Source organism: Notolepis coatsorum, assembly GCF_963971535.1.
Source record: "Notolepis coatsorum genome assembly, chromosome: 20".
Classification (NCBI taxonomy): domain Eukaryota; kingdom Metazoa; phylum Chordata; class Actinopteri; order Aulopiformes; family Paralepididae; genus Notolepis; species Notolepis coatsorum.
In genome coordinates this window covers 46,235,892-46,251,836 of record NC_140184.1, presented here as the reverse complement: position 1 = coordinate 46,251,836, position 15,945 = coordinate 46,235,892, and the positions used below count along the sequence as shown (strand labels likewise).

Here is a 15,945-nt window from a genome sequence, read left to right as displayed (position 1 = left end):
AATATGGTCTCTATTGATCGATTTATGATAAAGAAAAGGATATAGGGGGACCTTAAGGCTTAAAAGCTTTTCCCCTAAAATAAAAATGATTAATTAATTTATCAATTTAGAAATGTTACATTTTACATGTTGCGTGCATGTATACCCTCCCTACTTCCCACTTCCCCATGTGGAATGCACCTGAGAATAAATCAAATGATGGTGCTCTAGTGCAACATCTAGTGGCTCAATGTTATGGAGCACCTTTAAAAAATTATTATCCACTTCTCTTGGTAGAGCCTGTCCAACCATAGCAACTTCCTATCCCCACTCAAATCCAACTCACATGGATAGCACAAATTAATGGAAGTGGATACGAACCACTAACCTAGCTTAAAACTCCAGCAGAGGCGTTTTTGCCCAACAGCTAGACTAGCTGGTCCATACATTTTTGCTAAATTAGGCTAGCTTGCAGTTGGATAGCTTTCTACTGAACGCACAGCGAGAGGAAATTGGTATCTATCTTCTTGTCTGACTAATTTAAGGAGAAAATGTCACTTACTCTTGTGGGTGCTTAAAACTGCAATAAGGGAGCTACAGTATGCAAATACTCTCACAAACTAGAGGTGGTGGCAGAGAGGAGCATGAGGAAAAAGCTGGACGCTATACTAATAAACCCCTGAGGAGCTAGCCAAGATGAGGGGCAGGTTCAACCATAGACTTATCCCCTTCCCCTGGCACACCATAAACTAATAATAATAATAATGGATTGGATTTATATAGCGCTCTCTCTTTACTCAGAGCGCTTCACAGAGTCCATTATTCGTTCATACACAGTCATACCAGTGGTGGTAAGCTACAATTGCAGCCAGAGCTGCCCTGAGCCCAGCTTATAGGAAGCAGTAAGGGACGACAGCAAACGTATGTGGGAGGAGGGGTGGAGGAAGCCTCATCACCGACCTAAACTGCCTTGGCCAGTCCTTTGTGCTAGTAGCCATCAGGCTCCCCAACCAAGGGGTACTAACATCTGGAGCACGTCTTACTCTTAATACTAAACACTGCATGGTCTCTGCTGCAGTGTGCTACTACGATACAGTATTTACAATTCTCATTATTATTACCATTGCTATTATTATCTTTTCTGCCTGTACCCCCCCCCCCCCCCCCCCCCCATGCTGCTATGACACCTGCATTTCCCCAAGGGGATTAATAAAGGAACACTTGACTTGATTCTCAGCTTTATCATTTGTCTTTATGAGTTACCTTTGAATTCAACAGACATATTCTGGGTAATAGTGAACATTCTTACCTTGTGAGGGGCTGGTGTTGACTTTATTGATGCTCTTCGCACTTACGGAGTAATACTTAAACCCAGATGCTTACGAGCTATAATATCTCATAATCATTATTGAGCATAAAGTACATTTCCCTTTCGAAACCATAGGTTTCACAGGGTCTTATTTATTGCCCCGGTCTCTTCATACTAAAATACACAATCCAACCTCCTTCAGAGGAATAAAGAACAGTCTGATATGTTGGCAATGATATTATATAGCTCATCAATCAATGAAGCAGCAGCAGATACTGTAGTTCTATGGTGTTCATAAAAGGAGACTCAGTGAGGACTCTCAGTAAGTAGCTCTCGCTACTCTTGTCACATTCAGAGGCACCCGATTAAATGGAAGAACAGCATTTCATCTGAAATAATAAGATACTTAAAAGAATGCCAGTGAATGAAATCTGTGTGGATGAAATGTGTTTCTTTTGTAAGAACAACAAGGCTTTTTAATTGCAATAAATCATCAAATCATACAGAGAGGAAGCAAAACGTTATTTCAAATTAGGGAATTGTGCAGTGAGGTGTGACAAAGACCTCCAAACTAACGGGGGCTTGGTGTTTGGTCTTCTCTTGAAGACAATTGAAGACAGAATCGTGTGCTGCTTCTCAGCTGCTTGTGATTCACTGGAGAGATTGTCTGCTTACATAAATGTACCTAGCAAAAACCAAAAAAATCCTCCTTTTCCAGTTTGTTTTCACATTTTAAGGCATGAATTTTGGTCTCAGTTCCAAGTGTCCATTACTTGTCCCACAAATTAATCCACCATCTGCCCTCCTCCGCAACCCTGTTCCTCATTGGGAAGATGGGGGGACCTTTGCAGAGGTCCCATATTAAAGGGGGCTTTGCCACCCATGTTCTTTGAAGTAAAAAAAAAAAAAAAGAGGAAAACCGTTTCGAGGCTGGCATTTATTCTTTAAGTCCCATGACATTTCTTCCCGTGGCCCCTGACTGAGAGGAATGAGAGAGACATGGAGAGGGGCCAACCAAATAAACCCTTCCTCAGGGCTGAAGCCACTAATCTCTAATTTAATTTCAAGCGGGTGTCTAGGCCACGAGGACACACAGCAAGGTCAAGGGCTACAGTAGCGAGGGATCTGGCGCATTTGGTCAGCACAGCCCGGGGTTTGATCAACAGTCTCATCCAGCTTATAGGAAGCAGTAAGGGACGACAGCAAACGTATGTGGGAGGAGGGGTGGAGGAAGCCTCATCACCGACCTAAAAAAGTCTGACTGACTGCAACTCAGAGCCTGCGCGGTATAGCAACTTCCCAATTTGACGGTGACAAACAATCACAGAGGGAAAATGTGATTATTCAAAGGGATGTCCGATATTATCGGCCGACCGATATTATCGGCCGATATCGGCAGTAAAATGTGATATCGGAAAATATCGGTATCGGTTTAAAAAAAATAAAAAACAATAACAATATTTGTTATATATATATCCAGTGAAATGATTAGTTACCTGAAATTATTCAGTTTTTTGGACGGGGAAACCCTGCATATATCGGTATCGGTTGATATCGGTTGATATCGGTATCGGAAATTAAGAGTTGGACAATATCGGAATATCGGTATTGGTAAAAAAGCCAATATCGAGCATCCCTAATTAAACAAGTAATATGTCTGGGCTGACTGAGCATCTGTAAACAGTAAGCGTGGGTTTTGATCTGCATGGAAATTAAATATGTTTTACTATTTTGAGTATAATTCATGTTTTAATCATTATGTCGGCAGATGAATCAACGAATGGAGAAAAAGGTTGCTTTGAGCAGTAGGATAATACCGGTAGTAAACTGGTTTGTTCTGCCCGAGTAAACACACACACACACACACACACACACACACACACACACACACACACACACACACACACACACACACACACACACACACACACACACACACAGTGTCCCTGGGTATTGGGACCAATAATTACCACTGACCAATGTCTTTTCATGTCTCTTTAATGTAGATAGGCACCGGGTTATCAGAGGGAACAATTTTGGCATTCATACAAGGGACATTTTGACACTGGGACTCGCTCAAGTACCTGCACGAATAGATTAAAACAGCCTGTACAACCCCTAACCTAACCCCTTTATGAATTGACAAAACATTCCAGCCCGTGGCTGCGGAAGGTGCGAGAGTAAGAGAAGTCTGTGTTCATTAAAAACAATTTCTTACACATAAGGCTGTCAGGTCACTGAGAAAACCAGGGAATATCCCATGCGCGTGGGGTTTGATCTGCATGGAAATTAAATATGTTTTACTATTTTGAGTATAATTCATGTTTTAATCATTATGTCGGCAGATTAATCAACGAATGGAGAAAAAGGTTGCTTTGAGCAGTAGGATAATACCGGTAGTAAACTGGTTTGTTCTGCCCGAGTAAACACACACACACACACGCACGCACGCTCGCTCGCTCGCTCGCACGCACGCACGCACGCACGCACGCACGCACGCACGCACGCACGCACGCACGCACGCACGCACGCACGCACGCACGCACGCACGCACGCACGCACGCACACACACACACACACACACACACACACACACACACACACACACACACACACACACACACACACACACACACACACACACACACACACACACACACACACACACACACACACACACACACACACACACACACACACACACACACACACACACACACACACACACACAGTGTCCCTGGGTATTGGGACCAATAATTACCACTGACCAATGTCTTTTCATGTCTCTTTAATGTAGATAGGCACCTGGTTATCAGAGGGAACAATTTTGGCATTCATACAAGGGACATTTTGACACTGGGACTCGCTCAAGTACCTGCACGAATAGATTAAAACAGCCTGTACAACCCCTAACCTAACCCCTTTATGAATTGACAAAACATTCCAGCCCGTGGCTGCGGAAGGTGCGAGAGTAAGAGAAGTCTGTGTTCATTAAAAACAATTTCTTACACATAAGGCTGTCAGGTCACTGAGAAAACCAGGGAATATCCCATGCACCATTTGCGGGTTGTTGGAGCTTAGCTGGCATTCAATTTCAATTCCTCCACGTTATTGAATATAGGAGAGCGGCACACACTGACAGGTACAAGTTACTCCAGCGACAGGCGCTAATTAGCCGGCGCAGGAGTAATGTGGAGAGCTGAGCTCCCTCCCTGGCAGGGCGACAGTGATGGCCACCTCGGCTGGGTCATCTCCTCGGCTTCTCACTTCCTATTAAGACAGGAGCTCCGTGGTACGAGCCCTGTCACAACCTATAGAGTAGGGCCGTGATGTCAGGGATGGAGGAAGGAGCCTGTCACATCCAGTATAGCTTTCAAACGGGGCACATCTCTTTTGCATACTGCATAGGATTACAACTCCTCAACTGTGTTCATTCACTGCTGCAGTCCTCCTTCTTTCATTGATAGAAAGTGAGGGAAGCCTACATAATGGCATATGGTGTGCTTGTGTGTGTTTTTATGGACCCAGGGGGGAAGTCTTAGAAAGGAGATGATGGACTCCTCTTTCTGCTCAGCCAGATTCTGTGGCGGATGCTGGAAAATGGATGGGTGCAGTAGACTCAGCTCCTATACCAACCCTGGCCATGACTCCTGGAAAAGACACAAACAGACAAGAGACAAATACATATCAGTATCTGTGCTTAGGAGCTGAGAGATGAAAAAAAGACACATCATCATAATCATCATACCCTACAGTAGCTTTTTTCATATATATACATATTGTATATAAAATGCTTGGAAGGGTAAGGATACTTACTCAGGGGTAGTTTGAGAACTTAAAACCCTGTAAGGCCCAAATTAAATTGACATTATCAACTTCAGAGGCCAGAATGTGGGACCTATAAACACATTTACCATCCAATAGCATTGTGAGGCTGAACAACAGGACCCATTGACTATGTAAATGTGTTCAAACAAATATTTTTTTTTAAACTACTATTTTTTTTAAATATCCAAAAGCCAAAAGTGATGTTGTAATTTTGCAACCGAGGGTCTTACAATAATGTTGAATTGCTAGTGCTAATTATAATGTTATATTACTACTACTACTTGGTGGTCACATGTGTTGTTTGATTAAAATTAGGTGTTTTAAGAGAGTATACGATTAAAATGAGGTGTTTGAAGAGACTATGATTAAAATGAGGTGTTTGAAGAGTCTACTGTATGATTAAAATTAGGTGTTTGAAGAGACTATGATTAAAACGAGGTGTTTGAAGAGACTATGATTAAAACGAGGGGTGTGAAGAGACTATGATTAAAATGAGGTGTTTGAAGAGTCTACTGTATGATTAAAATTAGGAGTTTGAAGAGAGTATGATTAAAATGAGGTGTTTGAAGAGAGTCTATGATTAAAATGAGGTGTTTGAAGAGAGTCTATGATTCAAATGAGGTGTTTGAAGAGAGCCTATGCTCGTTTAGAAGTTATTGTTCTTGTTACGTAGACGTATGTGGTTTCCTGACCTCCACTAGCTTAAATCACAATCAGCTAGTGCATGTTGTAATGACAGCTACTCTGCCAAGGAGTGAGTGAGAGAACAAACCAACACACAGAGTGCAGCTATCGAGAACAGAATGCTGATAATAATAGTAATGAATATTATTATTATTATTGTTGTTGTTGTTGTTGTTGTTGTTGTTGTTGTTGTTGTTGTTGTTGTGGTTGTTGTTGTTGTTGTTGTTGTTATTATTATAACAGTGCTTCTAGAGAAATAAACCATGAAAAAAAAAAAAAATGCTGAAATAAAAGACTAACTAAGTTAATCTGTCATCATTAATGGGACACTTCAATATCGCAACAAGCAAGGGGTGTTCCTTTTGATTAGGTCACGGCCAGCGTCCAGGTCCCCCTCCATTACTTCTTCTCTCTCTATCACAGGTGCGTCCCTGAGACTTATAATGCAGTCTCCTCACTCCACGTCCCCGCAGACCACTTCCCCTCTGCCGCCGCTGCTAGCACAGCGAAATAAATTGTTCTCCCTGCATCATTAAACCGGTTGGAGAATTAACTTGGAATGGAATTGAATTATGTCACACATGACGCCCTCCTACTTTCAAGATTTAAAAAGCAATATAGCCGCCTATAAGCTTAGAGGTTCAGTTTAGAGACATATTTAGAGTCAATCACCCGTACCTGAACGCAACTAGACTCCTAAATGAAAGGAACGGACCTGCTGCGGCTCCACCGTGGTGTTACTTGTTTTTGTCGAGATAAGATAATATGGAAAAGAAAAACATTTGAGTGAAGCTAATGACATTGTGCGTCATGGCATCTGATTTTGATTTAACTTGAATGGCTGAGACTGCATGCAGCAGATGCTACGTTCTGAGGTACGCTCATGTGTGCAGGGCCCACTGCTGCTGTCCTGACAACGGAGTGGGGAAAAAGGCTTGTGTTAAGAAACCATGTGCCTTTTTTAATCACCACCCATTATGTTCTCCTCTTCTTTCGTGCTCAGATTGACTGAATCTAAAAGGCTCGATCTGTAATCCAAAGTAAACCAATTGGGTGGCCTCACCACCACATAAAAAGCAAGAACTAGCTGTATATAAACGTTTAGTTTGCATGTTTGTCGAAAGCAGAACTGACATAGTTCAACCTGAGTCGATCCAAAACATATATACGTTTTAAAGAGCGGCGCTCCACTTTGAAAACTCACTTTGGTTCTCATTTGCTCCTGAGAGAGAGAGAGGGCAACACGGCTCGCCTCCTAATCCATCACCCAAATGAACACGGCACAATATTTTCACACCTGCGTGCTCTCGTCGGGATTCAAATCTACCTCCCAAGATTCCCCCGTTCGGAGCAAGACGCGGGATGTGCACTTCGAAAAGAAAGAGAGATAGAGAGGGGTCAGAGTCTCCATGACACAAACAAAATAAAGGACCTCAACCTTTGCCAAGGCTCCAGACACTGACTGAGTGTCCACATGGTAGAGTAATTCAAACGGCCAGAAAAACACAGACAGCTGAGCCTGATAGGGTTTTCTTGGAATGTTCACGCTTGCGATCAAAAGTAAAGTCCATCTAAAGTGTTTAATGGACACGCGTACACACACACGCGCGCGCGCGCGCACGCACGCACGCACACACACACACACACACACACACACACACACACAACACACACACACACACACACAACACACACACAGCACACACATAGCACACTCAAACTCAAACTTAATAGGAGATTGTTCACTTAAAAGATACAGTGGCTACCATCATTCAAATGACGCAGGGTAAATCCACGCCACACTCGTTTTTCACCTCATTTGCATTGAAATGGGACGACATGCCATATTTAATTTCTCCCTCCTTGGCAACTTACATTTTTTTCTTTTACGCAGACCTGCTGTTTTCTTCATAACATTGAAGGAAAAGAGGGTATATAACGGACAATGAAAGTAAAAGGGCCCCTATTGTAAAAATGTTTGACTGACAAATTGTGAATAATATGTACATAGAGTACTGCAGTTTCCCTATTGAAAACAAGCCATCAGCCATAATCAACGTAGTTAACAATGGCTGACCAATCACAATACGCTCATATGGGTGGTCTTCAACTCGCGTATGTGCGTGTGAAGAGATCTTGGAAAAACAATTGCTCGTACACCTTCTTTTTTCTACCTAAAGTTGAACATAAAACATGTTCCTGACAACATTTTAAGTGGTAAGTTGCATATGACATTTCTGGATCTTGTGAGTCATATTTGATATGCAACTCCTAATTTGACAGTTTGACCGGAATTTCATTTCATCGTTCACATGCAGTTCTGGACTGGGAGCAGCTATTTTTCAGTTAAAGGTACAGACATAGAACATGTCAAAGACATGTTTAGGGGAACTCAAAGACCTATATTAATTTGTTGAAAAGGACTACAATATGGGACATTTAATGCGCTTATTTTGCACAGCTGCAGGACTTGGTACTGAGGTACTGCAGATAATGAGGCAGCACTGAGAGCGTTTCATCCTTAGAGACCATTACAGGATGATAATAGAGAACTATATAGAGTGTCTTCCACCCCATGAAAGGATAATTGTAAAACGTGTAGCACTTATTCACAGATACGAGCGATCCGCTTCTTCTCAATCTGATGCATTAGAATTCCAATAAAAGGCAGACAGGAAGAAGGAAGGTGTCTCTGAACATTTAAATATGGCTACGTAGGCAGTGATCATCATGCAGAGCGAGAATGATGAGGAAAGCAACAGCACTATTTTAAAACTGTCCCTATCAAGCTAGGTGAGCTAGGGTGGACATAGTCTTGACATACTGTAGACTCTGCAGTGTAGCCACATTGTCATTCCACTCCAGCCCCATATATCATCACACACTAAACATCTTGAACCTTTTACTCTTTCCCCCCACACTTCCCCAACCACCACCAGCACCTGCATTTTTATGGTTTGGTCTTTATTTCTCACCCCATCCAATGATCCCCTGCTATAGGCCCCCTGGTGTTAATTACAAGCCCCCCCCCCCGAGCCAGCATGCAATGTGGAAGTGCATTAATCTTGATGCTCCACTGCGGTACAAAGGTTTGTTTGAAGAGGCTACTGTACTGTGGTAGTAAGTAAAGCCCTGAAGTTGAGGTTGACTCAGAGCCAGAGGGTATGGCGTGGGGGGGAAAAGTCTCGCAACAGAGTCACATTTTGCTCTGTGCTTAACGCTGTGAAGCCTGGCGCCTTGCTGAGCATGTGAAATCACTCCTCCTCCACCCACTGTTTTAACCTGGCCCGTGATGAATATTTAGAGTCCCTCGCAATGACGTGCCAAGTGACCACCAGCTACCGTTGCTGTTTTGATTTATTTATTTGATCTCAGATGCAGTGTGTACGTAGAGTTCACTGTCATCACATAACACCCCCCAACCCCCCCACAGAGCTGACTGATGGTTGAGGGAGTGGGTGGACCTGTTAGTTGTTGACCGAGACTGTGCATTCTGCTCCAGTTCTGTGCCTTCAGCCAGTTGGAGCTTACAATACAGCACAGTCCATTTCCCAAGGGCATACAAGATAGTCTGTCTATATCAATCCACTGTGCTGTAATATGTATGCACAGGCTTCCCAGAGTACTGAAGTTATGTACTTCTGTTTACACATTGCATATGTCTCTAATTATATAGTGTATATAGTGTATATATCAGTACAAAAAAAAATCCATATTCAGGAATGGCTGTGAGTTGTTTCATACGCTGCTGCATTGTTTTAAGCCAATCTCAAGTTAGCAATGATCCTACAAGAGACATCCTGAAGATGGGAGACGGTAAACGTCTAGACGGTTTAAAAAAGAAATTCAATTTCTTTGATTCTAAATGGATCCTCCTTCTGCAATCGTGTTCTGCGGTTGCAAAGCACAGAAGCCAGTTTGACAGCATGGTGAAACAGCTCCGTACTCTTTCATTCAGAAGAGAAGCCGTATGGTGTACATACTTCAGAAAAGTACACATGAAAGGCTTCTCCCCCCCTTCCATATGCTGCATATTTATGTACATTCCCATTCTGGGCAAACCATGCCACAGTATTTACATTTCCACTGTCCGTAATTCTCCTGATGTGCTAAACATAATTCCCTTTGATTTACCTTTGTAGACAAAAGCCTGCCGATATACGCTTCATTTAGACTAACGCTGTTGCGACACAAAGCCGTATCGGCTTCTCGCCGAGTCAGCAGCGATGGGGTGTAAACACGGCTGCTGTTGATTGAAGCCTGTAGTGTTTTTGGTGTTGAGCAATCCTGGTGGGAGATTCGGACGCCATGTGGCCAATGAGAAGAAGCGGGGCTGTGGTCTGTGGGTGTGCTGCTGCTGCAGGGTGATGAATGCTCAGGAGGTGTGCCTTCCCATCCATGTCATTCGGAAGGATTTGGCGGCCAGGGGCGCTGGCAGTGAGGATCCTGACTGGGGAATATTAAGTGATGCTGGCAGGTGGAGGCAGAGGGCCTGGGCACCACACACACGTGCACACACACACGTACACACGTGCACACGCACGCACACACACACACACACACACACACACACACACACACACACACAAACAGCCCATATTTATAATTTTATTATTTTTTGTTTTGTTGCACTAGCTATCTTTGTGAAAGTGGCTTCTCAGCTCTGGTCCAGTTGGAGACAAAGCAGAGGAACAGATTGGACATTGAGCATGACCTCAGAGTTGCTTTGTCTACCATCACCCCAGACTTTGAGACTCTTGTCAGGAGCAAACAACATCGCCAGTTATCCCATTAGTTCCCTGGGATGTTAAGCTAAGAAGTCTGCTAAGAAGGATATATTATTTATTTACAAGTTTTAAACGCATTGGTGGTATATAAATATGTTTTTAAAACTGCTGAGCTGCTGTGTCACATGCGACTTACTCCATTCTATAGCTAAACCGGAAGCCAGGCCTGATATTCTATATTATTTTCTTTTCTTTTTTACCTTTTCTCCTCCTGTTTTTCTGTGTTTTTCTCCCATCCCAATTTAGTCGTGCCAATTCCCCCCTCCCCTTCCTGGTCGTTGCTCGCATGTGCCCCCCACTGGTCGGTCTAGGGAGGGTTGATAGATACTATCGCATGTCCCCTCCGATACATGCGGAGTCAGCCAGCCACTTCTTTTCACCTGCCAGCGCGGACTCTCATTGGCGAGGTGTAACGTGTGGGAGGCTCATACTACCCTCACCATCTCCCTTCCTCGCTGTGCAGGCACCCTGACCGACCTGTAGGGGTCGCTGTTTACAATGACCAGATTACCACCCATCGGCTTCCCTCCCGCTGACTCTGCCAATTGAGCCAGCATGACGGCCGGCCAAGCCGGAGGCAACGCTGACAGCCGGATTCGATACCAGTGTCTCACGCGTTGGTGACGAGCGCTTAGTCCGCTGCGCCACCCAGCCGCCTTTGATATTCTATATTCTATAATAATATTTCAAATAGCATGTAGGCATAGCAATAGGATGGCAGAATTCAGTACTGTATCTACAAAACCTTCTCTTTAACACATTCCCTGCCATAACTTATATCCATCAATATAGCCAGTCTGCCACCACTGTAAGCCTATGGAGATGTTCACCTTCTTTGCAGGGCTATAACTTTTTAAATTGTATTGCTAAATTGACATTACTATGGCCCATTCAACATCGATTATCTATCGTTCAGGATGTAGGAACGTTATACTTTTTCATTCATACATTCATACAAAAATACCGTCTAGAATATAAGTATGTTTTTATCGTTTTCTGCAGTAATTCCTAGAACGTTGAGTTATAGGCCTAAACGCATATATAGATTATCGATTGCCATTTATTCCCTAGACACGCTATATTAAAAAATGCAACTGTATATGATCGTATATGTTATGCGTCATTATGCGCGGAGGAAAGGGGGGGGGGGTCGTTTATAATTCCGTGATCGTCAGTAAATGCTTTATGTAGTATGGGTGATATATTGATCAGATGGTTTGCAGTGAAATGAATAAACAATTGGGCTGAAAATAACGTTAGCGTCCTCTTACCGTGCGTCAAAGAGACTGGCGGTGAAATATCCCAAGTATAGGACGTCGATCGCCTAGGTCCATTTCCGGTTTGTATGTCGCAATAAACGCCGAAAACATATAGATTTTTAAGTTTATAAATCGATCGATATGTACTATAGTGTCTGTCGGGAGCCTTGCAACAATGTCTGACGGCCGGATGAATTTAATCGACGCACACCTCCCACTTCCTGTTGTTCGAGTGTAACTCGCCCGACCATCCACCAGGCGGCGGTATTGAGCCGTCGTTGTATTGAGCCGTAGGGTCCAGCTGCAGCGTCGGAGGTGTATATATGAATTATGAATGCCATGGCGAAAAAATTTAATATTGATCTCAATATCGCTGTACAGCGTGGTCTGGCAGACAACGCATGGCGGGCAATAACGCTGTACAGCGTGGATGGCGGGGAATGTGTTAATCATCTTCCCTTTATTCATTTGCTTAGATTTTTTGTACACGTGATCTCAAGAAGGTGCTGAATGAGCTCAGTGGTCAATGTTTTTCATGTCTGGTAAATTTTTGCATGGTGTTATTCACCGTCAAAGATGAAAAAATAAAAGAAAAAAACTGGGAATACATTCTCTGAGGTCCATAGATGTCCCTAGATACCAAGAACATGCAAATGGACCTTGTAGAAGTGGAGCAATCTTCCATTTACTTAGGTATGTATTTTTAGGCAGATTTTCAGAAAATAGGGCTAGGGCTCAAGAGGTTAAGGTGAATCACTATAGTATTCTTGTGATTTTACGGTTTCTATAGTGATTCACATTTTCATATGGGCATTTAACCTATATATACGGTAGCTACATTATGTAGTATGCATGCATGTTGTGTGTGTGTGTGTGTGTGTGTGTGTGTGTGTGTGTGTGTGTGTGTGTGTGTGTGTGTGTGTTTTCCATAACACGTGCCACTGATCCCAGATACCCAATCTCTGTTCTGCATTAGGAAGAATCTGTGTTCGTTAATTGAGCCCAGAGGCAGTTGATTTCAATGAAGGCTCCTGTATTTTTCTAGCAAAAAAAGTAGGAGGAAAGAGGAGCTCCCTGGAGGAGCCTTCCCACTCTCTCTGTCGAGAAGCAAACAGAGCAGAACTCCTGCCGTGTTCATTGGCTGTCATTGATCAGTGATTCAGTCCCTGAGCAACTCCAGCCACAGCTCAGATATTACCAGCTTCTTGTCATAAAAATCATTATTAAGGTAAAAAAGGAAGAAATTGAGCCATAGCAGCCTTTTTGCTTGTTATATTTTATTTTTCACCACATCATTTTGATGCGTGTGTGGACACTCGCCAAGCCTCACAATCCACAAAACTATTTATAGAGATTGGTATGGAGCCGCTCTTATCCACCCTGTACACTGTACAGCATGCGTGATTATCAATATGATGGCAGTTCACCGTATTACCAGATTTGGCGTTTGATTGGAGGCTGTCGCATGTGCATGTGCCACTTTTGTGGAGACACGGATGGTGCCACGAGGTTGACGGGTATAAATATGCTGATAAATGGCTGAGACAATATGGCATAAATAATGCAGGGATGTGGAGACGTTGGACTATTGACGAGTCTGAGGAGTCTGACTCCATTTAGAGAGACAGCCTCTCTGGAGAACCCGGCATAAGTGTCCTGCCTGACATAATCAATGTCAGTCAGGCCTCACGTACACAAAAGCTAGCTATACCCCCCCCCCCCCCATAGGTCAGTGTCTCACCGGGCCAGGGACGTCTCACGACATACACCGGCTGCTCCCCTCTCTCTCTCACAGAGCAAGAGCCGTGAGCCTGCCTTTTAAAGACACACTTGGAAAAGTTATTTTTTAATTTTACATCTCACTCCATTCCTCCCCTTGTTATATCTTCCCCATCCTTTTGAGAAGGGCTCCTCAAAATGATATGCTGGCTCTACTTACTAAAACATGACAGAATAAGCCCCTCGGCCGGCACACTGTAAAACATAACAATGAGACAGGTTCCTGGAGTGACAGTCCAGAGTTTAAGTGGATATATAGGGGCGAGTTAAATCAATATTTCACAGCTGTAGTGGAGGAGTGGTGGGGGAAAGGGCCATTATCGAGCACTAATTGTACCTATAGGGCCTGTCCTTGTAGCTATATTAATACCAGGCCTCTCATTGGAATTCATCGCCAGGCCTCAGGTGCTGTAGATGACTGGGCCCATCTCTGCCCATCTCCATTTTCACTGAGTTGTCTTTGTTCTCTTCCTGTCTGCCTTTGAATATTAATCTCATAGCATTTGCAGATGTCTCTTCCTAAGATGGTATTCCTTGTTGCTTCCTTGTACAATTTCAGGGGGGGGGGGGGTCAACCCTAGTTTTGATTAAAAGTCTAGCATTCAAAAGGACAGATGGACAGCTGTTCTCCTTTCTCAATGTCACTATTAAATTGTTTTCATTTGAGCTGTGTCAATCTTTCAACGTGATACAATAGAGGCATCTCCCTCTGCCCCCTTCCATTTGAAGCAGTGAAGTGTGGATGTGGATCAGAGATGTCAGCTTATTGTTGTCCCATGGTTACGAATTAAAGAAACACACCAACATTATGGGAAATGTCTTCTGACTCCAGCTAGCCTAGCAAACAGGGTTGCATTGATTTATGATTCCAAGCTCAACTTTCTCTCCTACTCAAATTGTAAGTTTTCCTCTTTTGAGGGGCTCCTGATGCACCCCCTATCAGTAAGTGTGGTGGTCTGGTTTCTACCTACCTAATCCTTTGTAATACATTTTTTATTTAACCTTTATTTAACCAGGAAGTCCCATTGAGATACAAGATCTCTTTTGCAAGGGAGACCTGGCCAAGATGACAGCAATAACATTTGCAATATATCAGACAGCAATAAAATGTGCGATACATCACACAAGAACAATAATAAAAGTGCATCATATGTAAACACAAAACAGAATAGTCTACATATAATAGTAAAAGTGTATGACAGTATAATACAGGGTAATACAGTCATTTTGCAGTTTTGCAGTTGGGACCCGACTACAGAAAGCAGCGACATTATTCTTGTAGGAAGTTATGTAATAAAGATTTTAATCCGCAGAGAAAGACATGGGTATCTAAGTGGATATGGTCCTGTAGCCCATTCCATGCCCAAGGTGCGAAGCTTGAAAAAGCTGTTCTTCCTAGATCAGTGTATTCTCTGGTTTTTTAAAAGTAGCCATCTTGTGGACCTGGTATGGTAGCTGCTAGAGGCAAAGCTCATTAGATTGGAAAGATATAGGGGAAGCTTCCCTAGGACAGCCTTATATATAAAAATGTGGGATTTCCTCCGTAATAATGACTGTCCATTATCGTCCACCAGGCCCGTACTCACTTTTCTTTTTTAGATGAGTTCTCCACTTTCATCTCTGAGCTTGTTACTCGTACGGATAACCTACTAATTGTTGGTGATTTAAATATTCACTTCAACTACATTCTGGATCCCTTAAATAAGGCATTTACTGAGATCATTGACTTTTTTGGTCTCATTCAAACCGTTCACCAACCCATTCACCGTGGTGGGAACACCCTTGACTTAGGGCCCTTTCTCACTCACCATTCGGGGTCGAATCAGCAGCGGGTCGAACCAGAAAAGGGTGTGTCCGTCTGAGTGAGAACGCTCCCCCCCGTCCCCGTCCCCCGCTGATTCGTCCCCGGGGGCGCTGAACCTGGACCGATGAAATAGGTGGTCTCGGGTGCGGGCCAGTGGGAGCGGGGGGCGTGACACACACAACGTTGTTACTGTAATGCTTTCATGCTTGCTTGAATTTTGGGCAGATAAAACCACACAGCAACAACTGGACAATACCCACAAAAACGATATTTATGGGCAATTTGCGAGTTCAGACCTCAACCAAAAACAAGCATGTGGAGCCTCACAGCTCAGTGGATGAAAACATGAAGCCACGTTACACAAAGCACACTTCCCTGGCTCGCATTAGGCCTGGCAATTTTGTTTGCCATTGCTATGTCTATACATTGGTTTCTTGTTCGAATGCATTTATTTCTATTAGACCAGTGGTGCCCAACCAGTCGGCCGTGGTTGACCAGTAGATCAATGACATGCAA

General features: G+C 43.4%; 1 protein-coding gene across 2 annotated transcripts in view; it reads right to left on the bottom strand.

Moving 5' to 3' along the window:
• Nucleotides 1–4,059: 4,059 nt before the first annotated feature.
• The window catches only part of cd276 (CD276 molecule), a 179,675-nt gene continuing 167,789 nt past the window's right edge, over nt 4,060–15,945 (bottom strand). For both annotated transcript variants that reach the window (XM_084337199.1, XM_084337198.1), the window contains exon 8: nt 4,060–4,938. The gene's annotated coding sequence lies outside the window, so the exon portion shown is untranslated. The remainder of the gene's footprint in view (nt 4,939–15,945) is intronic.